Source organism: Corythoichthys intestinalis, chromosome 4, assembly GCF_030265065.1.
Source record: "Corythoichthys intestinalis isolate RoL2023-P3 chromosome 4, ASM3026506v1, whole genome shotgun sequence".
In the NCBI taxonomy this organism is placed as follows: Eukaryota; Metazoa; Chordata; class Actinopteri; order Syngnathiformes; family Syngnathidae; genus Corythoichthys; species Corythoichthys intestinalis.
In genome coordinates this window covers 60,897,223-60,915,435 of record NC_080398.1, presented here as the reverse complement: position 1 = coordinate 60,915,435, position 18,213 = coordinate 60,897,223, and the positions used below count along the sequence as shown (strand labels likewise).

At 42.3% G+C, this 18,213-nt stretch overlaps 2 long non-coding RNA genes across 2 annotated transcripts; both read right to left on the bottom strand.

Moving 5' to 3' along the window:
* Positions 1 to 1,133: 1,133 nt before the first annotated feature.
* On the bottom strand, positions 1,134 to 2,498 carry LOC130915183 (uncharacterized). Its single transcript, XR_009063061.1, has 3 exons — positions 2,386 to 2,498; positions 2,220 to 2,313; positions 1,134 to 1,293 (listed from the first exon to the last, which is right to left on the bottom strand). It is a non-coding gene; the product is annotated as an uncharacterized LOC130915183 (long non-coding RNA).
* Positions 2,499 to 2,522: 24 nt separating this feature from the next.
* On the bottom strand, positions 2,523 to 17,976 carry LOC130915182 (uncharacterized). The gene is made up of 3 exons (XR_009063060.1): positions 17,914 to 17,976; positions 16,708 to 16,781; positions 2,523 to 2,578 (listed from the first exon to the last, which is right to left on the bottom strand). It is a non-coding gene; the product is annotated as an uncharacterized LOC130915182 (long non-coding RNA).
* Positions 17,977 to 18,213: the final 237 nt, after the last annotated feature.

The following is an 18,213-nucleotide window of genomic DNA, read 5'->3' as shown; positions in this document are numbered from 1 at the left end:
ATTAGACATACAGTACGTAAGTACTGTATTTGTTTATTATGACAATAAATCCTCAAGATGGCGTTTACATTTTTAACATTCTTTCTGTGAGAGGGATCCACGGATAGAAAGACTTGTGACTTTGTGTATTGTGACGAAATATTGCCATCTAGTGTATTTGTTGAGCTTTCAGTAAATGATACTGCAGCATGCCCCAATGCATGATGGGAAGTAAAACCATGACTGTGCGTCATGCTACCAATGGTTATATCTTCTCTGCTTTGGGAAATAAGTTAAGGTGTAAAGACAAAGATCTATTGCCACCTTGCTTCCTATCATATTTCTAACCATAGGGAGCGGGATTGGAAAGTTGTAGCCGATTGAAGAAAGGCTCTAAAGGCTGCCAAAATTCACTCTAATTGTTTTGCGCTGCCTGTTATCTCTCTATATTGGTAAAACGGCGTCATTACAGATTGAACGCGACAATTAGAGTGAGAGGGTCGTGCAGCGCATATATTAATAGCATTAAATATTTTAACGCGACACAATTTTAATAAATTGCTGCTGTTATTGGGATATTTTTGATAACCCTACCTTAAGCCTAAATGAAACACTCTGGATGAGTGTAACATATTATGTCTGTAACGTTAAATACAAGTAGAAAACGATTTAATTAAAATATATATATATTAAAAAAAGGCATGGCCGATATTTTTTTGCCGATTCCGATACTTTGAAAATGACGTGATCGGACCCGATCGATCGGGATGACATCCCTATTCAAAACATTACCATAAACTGACAATATTTACGGTAATATGATTTGACAACTTCTCCAACTTACCAGTACAAGGTGGGTGAATTTGTATGCCATTTTTTTCCAAATGATTTGTGGCTACGTTTGACCACAGCATTATCTTAATGCGTTATCCATCCTGAAATGCAGAAATACAAAATTTCGTATGCAATTTGAGAGCAATCTGTAGTGTGGATGGACAGTACTTACTGCTTTGAGGAATAGGGTCCTCATAGAGACCTGGTGCCCCCCCTCCCCGCTACTTCCACATTCTTGTGGGACGCATCTGTATGTCACAAACAGGTTAATAGTGTGATTAATTGTGATGATATCACCTCCTTTCATGATGACGGTTATTGTGATTCCGTCTGCAGGAATCAGCAGACGGCCCTCCCCAAATGCTGCCTCCCAAATTTCTTCTGGAATGGTCAGGTGGCCCCAGTGGCGGTCACAGCCATCTTTCCGCCCATGATATCACTTTAGGCGATGATGGTGTGTTGACGCTCTGTTGTGGATTCCTGTCGAATAGAAATAATGAATTGTTGTAGAAATTTAACAGAATAACCTTGTACTTGAATATACAGTGATCCCTTGCTTCTTTGCGAATCAATTGTAAGCAAAGCATTGTTGATTTTTTTAATCTTAATTTAAGAATGAAAGCGTTCTAAAAAATATTTATGTACCCTTTATGTCTACATGTGTGCACTGACACACGTGTTGCATGAGAGTGAGAGAGTGAATGTACAGTCCGTATTTTATTCAATTAATATTTAATTGACTTGCTTCAAATTATTTCTTATTTCTTAATGTTCTAATGGTAACATATGCATTTATATGGTTTTATGTGCACTTAACTGATGTTATATATAAAGAAAAAGTATGTTAAAAATGGGGCAGTAACACTACTTTGTGGTTTTTCACTTTACAGGGCAATTTCTGGTCCCCATTACCAGCGCTTTATCACCGTGTAGAAAAAAATGAAAGCAAAATTATTTCATTTTGCCAATGAGGGAATGAATTTAGAATCTACATTTAAGAAAATAGGCAAGATAACCACTGCAATTAGATATGTGCTTTCTCCCATCTATTAGTCTCTTTAGCAAAAAACAACTTTGAACTTGGTTACATTCGTCACCGCTACGGATTCAAAGCTTAGATTTTGTGTGTTTTATTATAACTGGAAAATTTTATAATTGATACTATTGTTTAATGCTTTAAATTTAATAAGACTGTAATTTTGAAAAAATATCACGTTAAATGCCAGTTCTTATTTACACCAGTTGTAGTATTTTGTTTTGTTTACTGTCTTTTTGTACCAAAAATGAATTGGACAGAGCATTTCAGGTAACCAAACCGAAATTACAATAACCAACGTTACATTCCTAAAATATGTATTTACATATACGGACACACACGGGTACAATTAAATCATTAATTTACTCACTTCAATTGTGGTGTGTCCAAAATCGTTGTTTTTTTTTCCCCCAACTGATTTGTGGCTACGTCCTGCCACAACATGATCTTAACGCTTTTTCCATCTTGAAACGCAGAAATAAAAAATTATGTATGCACTTTGACAGCAATCTGTAGTGTGGATAAACAGTACTTACTGCTTTAAAGAAAAGCGTCCTCATGGGGACCTGCTGCCCCCCCTGCTTTTTCCACATTCTTGTGGGACGAATCTGTATGTCACAAACAGGTTAATAGAGTAAGTTGATTAGCCTCCTGGATGGTGACCAATGGGGCATCAGGATAGAGAAGGTGCCTGGCCGTCTCTTTAAGATCTTCAGGCACAGTGATGATCTTTGTAAGTTAAACAAGTGAAAGCAAAATTTGACAAATGTCAATACCTGTGTTATTCAGAGGAATTGTTGTATTTTGAATGTTGAAATTTGCAAAGGAAATAACGTATTGTAAGCATTCTCAGTCTGATATGTCGTTCAGTTCTGTCTACAGTAGAGTTGAGTATGATTTGACATGCTTGAGTGTGTTTAAGAAAATAGATATGTTGTGCTGAAGATGAATGAAACAGAGGTCATGGTTTTGCAAGAGTTCGTCTGTGGGAATTAGTGAATGTGATACAAAGTTTGGATACAAGTACAGGGAAACAATAGGTAAAAACAGGTGAATTGGTGTAAACTAAAATGTATTTAACAAACTTGTTCACCTAAACAATGTACATTAAGCAAAAAAATATGACTGAAAGTAACAAATCAAAAGCACAGTTAAAAGAAGGGCAGGGAAATGTAACACAATGGACGACTGAGAAACATGACACACGTGAATGACGACTTGACGAGGACCACGCTATATATAACACAAGGCTTAAATCGACAGGGGGTGACGAGACAATGAACAACTTGTGGGTGACATTAAGGGCAGCGGACTGGTCAGGAGGAAGCAGGAACAGGTGAACACCGTTCGGAATCAAAAGGATGAGACACACTGGGCTAGGGCAAAACCATACAAGAATCAAACATATTAACTCAGATCTTATCAGTTTTCCATATGGCGGAAAACATTCAGGTGACTTGAAGTTCCGCTCTGAGACCCCCAATTTGGCCAAATTTAAAAATTGTCCGATATGCACGTGTGATACATCATTGGAAAGCTTAAAATCTCTATTTTCTGGTGGAAGAAAAATTTTGAGCAGGAGGGCATTGTTTGACACCTGAAAAGGAATTCAAATCAGGCGAGTTAGAAATATACATTTTTGAGACCTTTGAGATTTTCTTTTAGGTTTCTCACTTAAAAAAGGTTTTGAACACCCATCCTGGTACATAATAAATAACAAACACTTCAAGTAACATTTTGTAACAGAATTTTTAATTAATTATTTTTTTAAAAATATGAATTCCCCCTTCCTTGTCATGTCGTAATCACTGGGTGAAAGGAATACCCTTTTGTAAAAGTCCGGAGGCCCTTGTTGGATGATTCCAATGTTGTCCTCCCTGCCGTACATGTACAAGGTCCCTTCCTTCTTCAAATATCTCACAGAGAAGCAATTAAATGCATGCACTTGATATTTTGACGTACATGGCTGTCAATGGCATAGACGTGCATGGCTGTCAATGGCATCAGCTTACTTGGGTGTCAATGTATGAATGTCAATGGGTTGTAGTGGTACGTTTTTGGTGAAAAAAAAAAAAGACAAAAACAGGTTTTTCTGAAATTCGAAATGAATAGGAAATTTTGACGTACATGTTCGTCAGTGGCATGGACTTTCATGGCTGTCAATTGCCAACTAGTCTAACACTGAAAACAACATGCAGGAAATAATCTGACTAGATTTAAGAAAAATAATCTGAATAAGACGTTATAAAATAGCAGTTTAATTATTTTTCATTTGTTAGAAATCGTAATTTACACACTGTTCATGTAAAAATCAAATAAAGTAAATCAAGCAATATACCGTGTAGATCAGGGGTCCCCAAACATTTTCCTGTGAGGGCCACATAATTTTCCCCTTCTCTGATGAGGGGCCGGGTCAGTTTGTAACAGAAAAAGTGTGACGATTGCAGGAGTACCTTAATGTAAAAAGTTATTGTTTTTCAGAAAGCCACAATCGAATAACCCTTTCTGGATTCTTCACGGAACAAAAGTAAATAAAATAAAAAAATAATATATTATAATAAAATATAATATAATAATAATTAATAATAACCAATAATAATTGATAATAACCAAATAACCCTCTCTAGGTTCTTCACAGAAAATGCCAGGAAATAAATAACACTTTTGGGGGGGGGGGGGTGTTCAGGGGGCCGGACTAAATGTGAAGGCGGCCGGCCCGCGGTCCGTAGATTGGGGACCCCTGATGTAGCTGCATAACACATAAATTGGCTTCTTGCCGTGTGAGCATGCATCGGAGCACTTCCTTGGTGGAAGTGGTGTCTGTGCCAAAAGGCTTGTCCTGGTGAGTTGTGGGCCATTGTTTTCTGCCTCTTTTAATTTGTTCTTCATGGCATATCGCTCCCTTTGCTTTGCATTTCTCTCCACATTTCAAGTTCCTCCTGCGTCAGTTCCCCTGAAATAATCTTCCGTCTCTTCTATGCATTTCTTGCATTGTCACTTTTTCTACCCGCTTCCCTTATCCGGTCATACTTCTCCTGCTCGTTCTGGATAATTTTTCTCCTCTGCTGTGTCGATTTATGTGGCATATCTTCTGAAAAGCAATACAGGCAATAATGTGAACGTGAATTGAGAATTATCAATAAAAATATCAAGCGAGCTATCGTGATTGGTCTCGTAACCTAGCTCTAGTTCGTTTGGGGGGGGGAGTCATCTTTTTATTACATCGTGAGAAAATGAATAACGTGAATCGCGAGCATGAACGAACATAAAATAAAGATGCCCCGATTTTAACGAGATATTACTATACTTACTATACTTACCGTGTTTCGAAGCAAAAACTCCGTGTGGCGTGTATCATCGTGTCTAAATACACAGCCGTGAATGGCCACAGCCGGACTTAGCTTGGATCTTAACGGCAAAACACAATAATATAGAAAAAAACACGACTCGAAAGTCACGGACATCAAGGAGTGGTCGAGTTTTTATTTTTCAAATATTTACCCCTTTAAACGTTTTTTCAAATTTTTTTTGTTTGGATCAATTGTTTATCATCTAAAATATCGGGAAAAATGCGACATTAAAAAAAAAATTACAATTAAGCCATAGTTATGAGGTAGATATCCGTGACCTATTTACAGACACCATTTTTTTCATTGTGACGTAATTTGTTTAAAAGTTAAAAAATATGCCAGTGAATAATTTTTTAAAGTCGTTTTTTTTTTGTAAACTAAATATTAGACCGCAATTATTGATTCTGAGCTAAAAATGATAGACATTTCGACTAATAAACATGATTACTTACCTTCTTTGTATGGCTGGGTTGAAACAAAAGCGGTTGCGCGATGTCTGTAAACGGGGGTTTTCAGGGTAAAACGGACAAATAAAAAATAGTTAGGGGACTTCATGCGCCATGAATCTGCTATGGCAGCATATAGACATATTGTTCTATCAAACACAAAAGTTCTTTTGGCTTAAAATACAGCAGTTTATTTTAAAGAGGGGTGCAAGAGCAGAAACTGCTTTTTCAGCCTTGTCTGTGTTTTCCGCCATATGCATGTGACCTGTCATTACAATTATCAAGAATGACAGGCATGCGCAAGTAAATTAAATGTATTTGGCAGTATGGTTATCATTCAATTTATGAACATCAACAAGTTTGCCAATTTAAAACTGGATATCTGAAAAGGGATGTGCAGATGTCTGAATTAATTAGGTTAAAAATATCTTGAAATATGACTGCAGTCAGAATTAAATGATATACAGTATCAACGGGGATTACAGATATTGTAAAATTGTCCTATGATGCAAAAAAAAATTAACATACCTCAATCCCGCCGAAGAGCTTGGTGTCAGGTGTGGTGTGGAGGAGGGAGGAGTTGCTGTTTCCAGCCCGACAATTCATGAACAGGTAACTAGAGGAAGGAGGAGTTGCTGTTTCCAGCCCGACAATTCATGAAGAGGTAACTTCCTCCTTCCTCCACACTGTCCGCCTCTTGCTCATTTAGATCCATGGCCACCATAGATGGCCACCGATACATTCAGGATGGATTTTGTAATCTTGGCCCCACCGTCCATGGTGAGGACCCATTCGGTCCCCTTAGTTATTTGCCGAATGGACCGACTTTCGCTTTGAGCATGTTCATTCTGAAAGATAAAAAAACAAAACAATAGCCATCATTTTTTTACTGTGTGTATTGTATAACCAATTGTAAAAGGTGAATAACGATTGTGAATAATTGGAAATTGGAACAATTTAAGTTTTGGTCCATTATTGTTCAAGAGTATTCATACAGTGTAGATTGACTCTGAAATCTACTCTCAGTGAACAGGTCCATTAAAAACATGGTACCCGCGGGTTATTAAAAGTATTAAAAAGCATTGAATTCAGTTTTCCATTATTAAAGGTATTAAAAGTATTAAATTAGCTGTTGTAAGTCTGGATTTTTTTAGCCGTGGTCTTTAATTTTCAAGAACATCTCAGTGCAACCTAAATTATATCTGACGAAGTTTTGTTTTTATAAAAAAACGATCGACGAGCTGACGGACAATATGGCGCGGAGGCGTGGTTGTGACGTCATGTGAGTGGGGTCTATTGCACGAAGATTCATGGGTATTACAACACCTGGGAAATGCTAATATTCCATAATTTATCCATAAACGCATGCCCTTTGGATTCATATCATGCCACTTCGTGTAATTACACACATCGCAACACCAAGAAAATGATAGAGATTTGGATCGATTGTTAAGCTAAAACGACCGGCGCCCGAGATCCCGGAAATTGTGTGCGTGACGTCACAACAAGGAAATGTCCGGCTCAGTGCTTAGTACTGAATGGTGGCGATGATGACGGACAATTTTGTTTTTAGATGCAGCGACAAATACGACATAACGAACGTTCTTCTAATGGTGAAAAGGAGAGTTATGAACCTTTCTTGGGTGTTTTGGGTTATCAATTTGAGCCCAAACGAAAAGCCAATGCAGCCTAATGAAAGGATCATTGAGGGGAGCAATCACACTGATGAAACACCGGCAACAGTTTGTGTGGGAAACACCGAATGGTTTGTTTTGCATTTCTTTTTCTGAAGCTGATACACCGTGACCGCAAAATAAAGTAATGTATAGAATAATTATCATTTATTGCGCATAGGTTTTCGCTCTGCCAACCGACACAAATATGAATGAGATTAGAGGATTTATTCTATATATTTTACGAGCGATAATTTATACACGTGTCCAGTCCTATAGACCCTACTCACGTGACGTCACAGCCACGCCCCCGCGCCATGTTGTCCGTCTACTTGTCATGTTAATGCATTAGCGCTTCGTAAATTCCTCCTATTATGGCGTGTTTTTCTGCTCATTAACATTAATAATCAAAATGGTGAAGTCGTGTGGGGCGGTCGGTTGCAAAAACAGAGACGATAGACGGAGAGACTTTAAGTTTTACCGTATTCCGAGAGACCCGGAGAGGAGAGCGAGATGGACTGCTGCAATTCGACGAGAAAACTGGGCTACAAACGACTACCACAGATTATGTAGTAGTCATTTTATATCTGGTAAGATGCATTTAATATATATTTAGAGGGTTTTGGGCTGACAACCACAATTAAGATCATTGCTAAGCTAATCGCCGACAACATACACTCAGACGTTGTGAATGAACTACCTGAAAATATATAATTATAAGGGGATAATAAGACAGTTGTCATACAATTAATTTACAATTTCACTATTGAGGTCAAAAGCCAAAAAATAAATTCAACTAGGGTCAATCTGGAGTAGTGCTATCGCACTTCATATCTATTACATATTATATATGAATGTAGTGAGAGTGTTATCGCTAAACCATATAAACATTAAAAGCCCTAGCTCCATTGACAAATGACATGAAATACATTAGACTTGACAGTGGATGTTAGCAAGAACAAAAGATTTTGAATTGAAAATTTCGTAACTCACCTTCCCGAGCACAAGATAGATTCCTGCCGAATTTTCGTGGACGAGGACCTGTTTCACCCAACCAGCAACGTAGCATTTATAAGCCTCCAAGCTCTTGAAGTTTTTCAAACTTTCGTGAGAATAGGCTGATTTTGTGTGGACAAGATAGTTGTAAATATCAGGATATCAGATGTCAGGCGAAGCCAGCGGGTCGAAAAACATCGATTTAGGCATCAAATACGGATCTGGAGAATGGATAAACTGAAGCTTTTCCACGTAACGCCTTTTATGCAACGGATCCAATGAGTTTACAGCGTCAGATAACACCGGGGCTTCCATGAATTGCTCTATAACTCACTTGACTAATTGAAAACAATGAGAATAGGTCTGAAAAAGAGGTACAATATGGCGGCCGGAAACAGCGACACACCCATTTTGTGACGTAGGTGAGTAGGGTCTATATGCAGGGGTGCACATAATTTTTTTGCCCAGGTTCTCAGAGGAGGACCTGGAGATGTGACTTGGTCATCATTGAGCTTGAGAGCCGACCCGCCTGATGCGATAAATTTATGACAAGCTTTACTTAGAGCCAATTAACTTTAATTAATTATATTGTAGTGAAGTTGGGGTTAATAAGCCTATGGCACCCTTCTGTTATGGTTTTGATTTTTACGAGCCGCTTATGGTCATTGAACGCAGCCTTGGTATATAACTGGCTGGCATCGCGAGACTCGTTGTTCGTTTTTCTGTTATTGCACGGTTTTCACGGCTCGCTGCCCGGATACGCTAAAACGCTGTCCGTGCCTGAGCTAGAAGCCAGCACAACTCATACGAGAACCATCAGTGACGTTGTACGTGACTAACCTGTGCTGAAGAGGAATAAAAGTTGCAAGTGAGATCCCTTTGTCGTGCGAATCTGTTCACCCACGCCGCGCACATCCGCCATCACGGAAGGCGGCAGCACGACAACTGGTGTCAGAAGTGGGATAAACAGCAAACTTCAGTGAGTAAATCCGGCCAAGAGAAAATTAATCTGGCGAATCCTGACCCAATCAAAAGAATCGAAAAAAAAGAGGCTATAACTCGTCTGTGGCATTGGCGGAGCTAATGCTAATACGCTAACGTCAAGTGACCGCCACATCGCCGCACACACGAGCGCAACTTCCGGTCCACTCCTTCAAAATAGACATTTAAAAGTAAAATCAATAAAGAACGAAGAAAGATCGTCATAAAAATGACTGAAGAATTCAGAGGTGCTACAGCAAGCAACTCAGAGGCAGATACAGCTCCAAAATGGCGACAAGCTTTCCTTGAAAATCAAAATCAACAAAGAAGGAACTTTCAAATGATGATGGCCCCTGTCTTGTCCCACATAGCCAGAAAATCAGCTGCTCAACAACCTGTTGCAGAACACAGGAGTGCTAGTGGGGAGGAGGACAACATCTTGTTGACCTTTACTAGGGAAGGACATCCACCTAAACCAAGCACATCTTCTGGCCAAACGGCTCGACCAATACATCATGCTCTCTTCGCAGCTGAATTGGAGGTGATTGATCAAAGAGCTCAGAGTTCAGGGCCCTCAAATAGAGAGACTGAGCGTGAAACTCAACACACGCTAGCCTATCGTGATGGAAGCAGACAAAATAATTTGGGAGTTGATGCCAACACCTTGCCAAAAGTACAACAGGCAAGATTAGCCACATTTGATGGAAATGAGGGCTGGGAGTCGTTTCTGATGCAGTTCGAACGTCAAGCCAGGAAATATGGATGGAGTGCCATGGAACGATTGGACAAACTACATGAGTGTTTGACAGGAGCTGTAGTGCGCTATGTTTGCTCACTACCAGAGCGTACAAGGGAAGATTACGTACTCCTGGTCGAGCATCTTACTCAACGCTTTGGGAAAACAGATCCCTTGACCAAGCTAAGGAGGAAGCCTGGAGAGCTCCGACAGGGCAGAGAGACGTCAGCTGAATTTGCTGAAGAGGTGCGACGGCTCATCACAGTCGCCTACCCAGGGGTCGATCTGCAGTCGCAGGATCGATTGGCCACTGATGTTTTCCTCAAGGGCTTACGCAACCAAAAAGTTGCTTATGAAGTAATGAATCGTTATCCAGGTTCCCTTGTGGAAGCCCAGAAATTTGTGGAGGCCCACGAATATAACTTCAAAGCTACCGTGGGCCCCGACCCTGAAATAAAGACGCGAACAAGATGTGTTTCATGGGTCGACAAAGAAGATAGGTGTGAAGGTTTATCGGCAATATCTCGCAGAATTCAAACCCCGCAGTATGTCTCAGTTGACCAGTTCGCTGCTCTGATGGCCCAAATGAAAGCTCTTGTTAACAACGTGGAACATCTCCAGCTTCAAGTGGAAAATCTCTCAGATAAAACTACAGGGCTTCAACAACCAAAAGCATCCCAAAGTCCCATATCTGAAATAAAACAGGACTACCAACTGCTGCAATCCAACAGAGGACGCTCTCAAACACCAAGCCCAAATCAAGGATCAGCAGACCCATGTTTCAGGTGCGGGGAAGCGGGACATTTCCAAAAAGACTGTGTTAGGCCACCCAGCCCAGCGGTTTCCCGTAACCACAGCGATAAGCATCAAGACTTCCAGCTGCAGTCAGGTGACAGCTCCGACAGCTCAGTTGTGGAAGCTCGTTTCCAGCTACAAGGCCAGCAGATTGGATGCACCAGGAAGAGTGGTTAGAGTTTACAAATTCCTCTCACCGTAAATGGCATTCCAATGCAAGCTGTGGCAGACACTGGTGCACAAACGACTGTGATATCAGAGGAGTTGGACCAAAGAAACCTGAAAATCAACGCAACAGCTTTCGATGTACCTCAGACATACCAACTGAACGCTGGAGTTGGGGATGAAATGGAAGCTAAACACGGACTCACAGATGCAGGCGAGGATGCATCATCACTGGTGGTCGGAAAAGTGGCAACCATCCCTGAAATTCCAGGACACCTTCAGGACCTAGTTGCTGCTGCAAGTGAAGCTCTCAATGAAGATCAGCAACAACGGTTCAACCAACTGCTGGTCACTTACCAGTCCACCTTTGCCAAAAATGACTTAGAACTTGGCTACCTGTCTGCCGTCACACACAAAATAGACATCGGATCAGCCAGACCTGTACACCAGCCAGTGAGGAGAACCACTCTTGGATTTCAAGGTGAGGAGGAAAAACATCTTAAGGCCATGTTGGAAGCAGGTGTGATCACACCAACAGCATCTGATTGGGCCTCTCCAGTAGTCTTGATTGAGGAATGTCTCGAGTTTGTTGGTGGAGCTACCGTGTTCGGGACACTTGACCTTCAATCTGGCTACAGGCAGATCTCTGTGGATAACAAAGACCGTGAAAAGACTGCATTCATAACCAAATGGGGTTTCCATGAATACACTCGTCTGCCATTTGGATTGTGTAATTCGCAGAGTACATTTCAGAGGGCTATGGAGTTTGTCCTCAAAGACCATCAGTGGGAAACCCTTCTCATCTATCTGGACGAAGTCAGTATCATACTCATTATCCTCCACACTTGGAAAGAAACCGGGACACTGCTTTCTAGAGACGAAGTAATGCTTGATTGTCCTGCAGTGAGAAAGTTTTGGTTTTGTTGGCCCCAGATCACACCGAGACAAGGAGTCCTTTACTACTCCTGGGAGTGGATCAGAGACCAGCAACCAACCTACCTACTCTTGGTTCCCCCATCCATGCAGAAAGAAATCTTGCAGTTCTGCCACAATCCTCCATACTCCGGTCACCTGAACCACAGCCAGAAAAACTGGGATGAGCATGTGCCACTTCTCACCACAGCATTCCGCAGTTCCCAACACACAGTGACTGGGTACACGCCCAACAGACTAATGTATGGCAGGGAAGTCCACCAAACCCAAGATATCCAATCTGGTACTGCAAAGCTGAAAACCAGTGACACGGAAGTGTCAGATTTCCTGCATAATCTTGGAGAAAGTTTGAATGAAGTGCACAGCTTGGCGAGAGAGTACCTCCGCACAGCACAAGCAAGGCAGAAAAAGGAGCATGATCTTCAAGCAAGAGAACAGTCATACAATGTTGGAGACCTGGTATTTTTTAAGGACGATACCAAGAAGAAAGGAAGGAGCCCAAAGCTTAAACCAAAATGGAAAGGTCCTCTGATTGTTGATGCACAGCAAGATCCTGTGATTGTTGCTGCATGACTAGGTCCTCTCCTGTATGATATACAAGGTCCCAAGCGGCGCACCATAATACACCATAACAGACTCAAGCCTTACGACGCTGACGTGATACCAGTCTGGGTGTCGGGCCAAAGAAGAAGACTGCTGCGACGTCGAGACACAGACAACCAGACAAGTGAAGAGGACGTTCCCCTGGTGCCGGAAGTGCAAATGCGGCACAGCTCAAGCAAAGCGGCTGAGGATTCGAGTGAGCCGTCTAAAGGTTCGTGTGGCACCTCTGCTTCCAGCGACCCAGCGTGCCAGATGAAAAGACGAGGTGATATAGACTCCTTAGAAAAGACTGTTAGAACATCGACTGGTCGCGTTGTTAAAAGACCAGTAAGATTCAAATATTAGCAATGCATTTCACTACGCTGATGGTTGTATTAGTTTCCGTTAGGTAATATTCCAATGTTGTTAATGTTGTTGCAATTTCATAGTTCTTAACTATTCCTCTATACACTGCCTGCGATACTGAAGGGACTCAGTATTCCTAGGGGGGGTAGTGTAGTGAAGTTGGGGTTAATAAGCCTATGGCACCCTTCTGTTATTGTTTTGATTTTTACGAGCCGCTTATGGTCATTGAACGCAGCCTTGGTATATAACTGGCTGGCATCGCGAGACTCGTTGTTCGTTTTTCTGTTGTTGCACGGTTTTCACGGCTCGCTGCCCGGATACGCTAAAACGCTGTCCGTGCCTGAGCTAGAAGCCAGCACAACTCATACGAGAACCATCAGTGACGTTGTACGTGACTAACCTGTGCTGAAGAGGAATAAAAGTTGCAAGTGAGATCCCTTTGTCGTGCGAATCTGTTCATCCACGCCGCGCACATCCGCCATCACGGAAGGCGACAGCACGACAATATTAACAATTAATGCTTGATTAACATCAACTGGCACAACAAAATTGCCATTACTTTGAAGTGAAATGTAAAGAAATACAAAGCACCAATTCAAAATAAAGGGCATTATGCGGCTCCCACATTAACTCCAAGCCTTTTTAACAGTGGGATGTCCTCCTCATAAGACCTCATTGAACGTGTATGTTTAGCTTTGTAAGATGCGAGCAAAAACACGTTTGTCAGTGCATGTCGCTGTTCATTACCTTTATTCCGCCACTTGTCCATAGGGCGAGCGGGGTCCTGTTTGACATTGATAGTTTGCTTAATTGCCACATGCTCTGTTTTTTTCGTGCTTTTCAAAGTTTGGATGGCTGAAATTCTTTGACCCTACATAAAATGCGCTGCTCTTATCGGCGACATTGGGATTCTCACGGCACATTTTGTACCGCATTTCCGTGCGAGCATCATTTGCTTCTAGCCATGGTACATCCTGTAGCCACTTTTCTTTTTTTTTTTTTTTTAAACCTGTCCTGTTCAGCTGTTTGACACAGAGAATGGAAGTCTAAGTGCCCGGATTCTGAACAGTTTTAATGTTTCACATTGAGAGTCTGACATACTCCCATTGTGATGATTCAAAATACCTTTTTATTATGACAAAGCAGCGAACAGGAAGGGATTATGGGGGGACAGAAGAAAAGAAATACAAGAGAAGAAAGAAAAGAAACACATACACAACAACAACAAGAAATACATTGAACATCTAAACTAGTTACTAATATGCTGGTGCTATCGTCAGCGAGATGTATTTCCGGTTTACACCATGTGGGGGCCTATTGGCCAGTGAAAGAGGAGAATGGGGGTGGGGGTGTCTATAAGACTATAAACTAAGTGATTGAAAGGGGTAGAGTGTACACAAATCAGTTCTGTGATCTAGAACCCAGTAATCGTGTGAATCTCTTATGAGTGAAAGCCCGTTGGCGACCAACCCTACGCCGCCGCATCGCCAATCCCGGCACCGGAACCCCCAACCCGAGCATGCCCTACCACATCCAGCAGCACGCAAGCCACACCGGGCGCGCGACAGCCACGCAGACGGGCGGAGAGACGGCGCGGGCACCAACCCAGGGCCACGGCCCACACCCAGCCAGCCCGGGGAGGGAGGGCGGGCGGGGGGATCCACGCGCAGCCCATCCCTCCTCCAACCGCCCAGCAAAGGAGCCACCGTCACCCCCCCCCGGGACCCAGGGTGGTCCCCCGGGCCACCCGCGCGCCCATCAACCGGCCTTCAGGGATGGCAGGAGGGGAAGCATCACCAACCCCACGCCTACACCCACCCCCGCCCGCCCACCCGGACCACAAGCCACAGCCACAGCCCCCCAACCGGCACGGCACGCCACGGGGCCCCCAGCGGCCCACCAAGCCCCAGGCAAGGCAGGGTCCCCCGCCGGTGCAGGCGACACCCAGCTGATACACCGGCGCCCAGCCAGCGACCCGCGACGGAGCGCAGGGCGGACGCCCAGCCAGAGAAGAGAGGGAAAGGCGGAGGCAGGAGAATGCCCAGGGACTGCCATGGGGCGACGCAAGATCGGAGACCCGACCCCCCAACCCACTCCCGCGGCCGGCAGCCGAGGCAGAGGGGAGGCCACACCCCGGGAGCCACGCCATATAGAAAAAGTGTGGGACCCACCTACCACCCTATTACTGTGGCTGCCAGGTTCCCGACTGGCAGCCATCACCCAGCACCGTGATGGGGGTGTGAGGGGAGGGTAGTGCAATGTATGCATTAAAATAGGAGAGCTTGGCTTGGGGCAGTGGGACCGCAGCATGGAGTTTCTGTCCAGCCGCCCGTCCCACCGCCCTTTGCCAGAGCTCTCCTGTGGAGTATGATGTGTGTGGTGCATTTAAAAAAGGTGCAGGGATGGCGGGGCCCGTGGTGAGGAGGCAGCCATGAGCCCCCCCTGTAGCCACTTTTCAGCAAAAGTCCTTTTTTTCGTTAGCTCCGGTGACGTCTCTGTCGCCTATCTGTCTTTTGACGGGGGTGGGTGAACATGGAAGTAATTACTCAGTGTGGCCTGCCTCTTTGACATTTTGAGAAGTTATTTTCTCGTGTCCGCCGCAAATACGGTGGTCAGCCATCGGTACGCAAAAGCGTATGGAAGTCGTTGAGGGCCAGCGCGTTTGTCTACGTGCGGTACGCATGCGCGCATGCGGACCACTTATGTGCACCCCTGACTATATGGAAATATTTTGTACTCAACAGGCTTTATTGTTCCTAAAAAACAATAATGATAATAATCAAACCTTAAAAAACAAAACAAAAAAACCACCAAAAAAAAAAAACGAACAATGATTAAAAAATATATACAGTATATATAATGCAGACCCATGGAAATGTAGTCCAGTCAATACGCACACAGAGCAGGCTGTGTTCCAACTCAACATTTTTATAAATTACTATCACGACAATTGTCGTTGACAAATTGTTATTCGCACTCAATTTTTATTCTCATTCAGTGTTCTAGATTGTACGCAAGCAATAACCGAAATAAATTGACAAGCTATTCAACCAGCATGTTTCCAAACGCAGCAGTTCAAAACTACATTGCCCATTATGCCTAGCGCGGCTGAGCACACTGATAGCTACCCTGTTAGCAAGTACCGGGCGAGGCAAAATCAACCTTTGCTATAAAAGTTTACAATCATCGGCAGCGCAACAATGCGACACCAAACAGGATTTTACAGATTACGCCAGTACAAATCTCCGACAGAAGTCAACAGTTGCCATTATATACGTATTTATCGTAAAAAACTCTTAACTGGGCAGGCGCTCCTATTTAAAATATAATACTAACGTTCAACCAAATACACAAACACAGAACAATTAATACAAGACTAATACAATATACTGCATCTCTGTTTACACATATAATCCAATATTCAACACACGTGATCGACATTAACAGGGTAGAAACCTACAGAAAGGTGTATGGAGCCACGTCTTAAAACTAGATGGTGGTAATTCCACATGAAAAAAAGGGTAAACTGCCAACAAAAAACAAGAAGAAGATGTACTCCTTCTCCCGCCCCTTCTAGTCAGAGCCACATCAACTCAGGCAGGCGCTGCCTCCTAGCGGCCGGAGAGATTCTCTTCAAATTGGTCCCGTGAAAAATCATAAAAACCGGACATTTTCATGAATTTATGAAACCCGGCTGGACCCCCCGGAGAGCACGAAATAAGAGGACATGTCCGGGCAAAAGAGGACATTTGGTCACCCTAGAATACACACGCGCACACACAAAACACACACACAGAAGTTGTGGTGAGTGCAGAAGATGCATATTGCTACTTACAAATGAATGAAGACATGCCATGCTAGTTTCCACCCTGGTGTGAAAGGCACACTAATTGCACTTGCTCTCCAAGTCTGTTAAAAGTACAGTAGAACACAAATAAAACTTTTACAACAATTCAATTAATACATAAAAAATTATGTACTCACCTTGTTGATTAGTTAGTTAGTGCAGCTTGATTAAATTTATTTTTATCTTTTTCAAGATAGTACACCTTGCTAGACAAGTATAACACCATTGTCTCTTTTCCATTCTCATATCGTGTTGATGATTGTGCAAAATCGAAAATGTCAACAACAAAAAAACAACAACAACAAACAAACAAACAAACAAAAAACCTCTCACTCTGCCTTTCCTTTGCTTGAACTGACCTGACCTGACCTTATCCATCTGTCTTACTTCTACTGACCTTCTGGTACACTAAACAATGCTTTTTCAACCTCAGTATCTATTTTCAACAAAAAGCCATTAATCTTATTATAGTTTGGTTGTGCTCTAAATCCTTTAAAATAGTTTCCAATTTTTAACAATTAATAATAATAATTTTAAAGATTCCACCATTCCCTCCACCCTGCGCCTCTCTCATAAATATTCTTCTCATGTCAAATTTTCACATAAATTGAATCATTACTTATCCAGCTACAGCAATTGACAGCAGATTATCATTTGTAAACGGCAACCCGGCTGCCGACACTAGTGTCAGGCAGAAAACTTTGTGAGAATTTGGTGAATGAGATATAATTGAAACCCAACGTATAATTGTTAACAAAAATAAATATTGACCAAACTCAAATATGAAAAATGAACATTTTTTTTTGGGCAAATGAATATTAACCCATTAATTGCCCCTGACAAATCCATTTTAAACGGGACGGCTTGCAGTAGTTCACTGTCGGCCTGTCCGATTAATTGGATTTGACATCTGCTTCTGTTAAGGGCAGCCAATGGGTTAACTGATTACAAAATGCGTTTTCAAAATGAGAGTTTTCCGCCCGATATTTGCAGTACATTTCCTACAGAGCCATCATAAAATTGTTAACTCACCAAAAGGCTTGTTCACACACAAATCAGTTCAACAATACTATTTTAAAACCATCCACCGCTCCCTTCCACATTTTTATATCCACCACCTCTGTGACCAACGAAACTATGCATATTGCAAGTTAAATTCAGATTGTTCTTTTGCATTTCATTGAGATTACTCACTTTTCGTTGCCTAAAACACAATAGACAGGATTGTGATAGCTGTAGTAAGTTCTCAGGATACCTGAATGAAGAGCACACAGAGGTCGAGACACAAATTGAGGTCAAGCAATGTGTACTTGTCAGTGGTGTTAGTGGTGATGAGTTGCTTGTAACCTTTTGAGAGAAACAGTTCTAGAATGGGCTAGTGTGCAGCTGAGAACGCATTTCCATTAAAATCGCCGCATACCAAGATCTGTTGATTATCCGTCACCTCAAGGGAACCAAGCAAATGTCCCAGGTTTTGCAGGAAGGAGCGCAGGT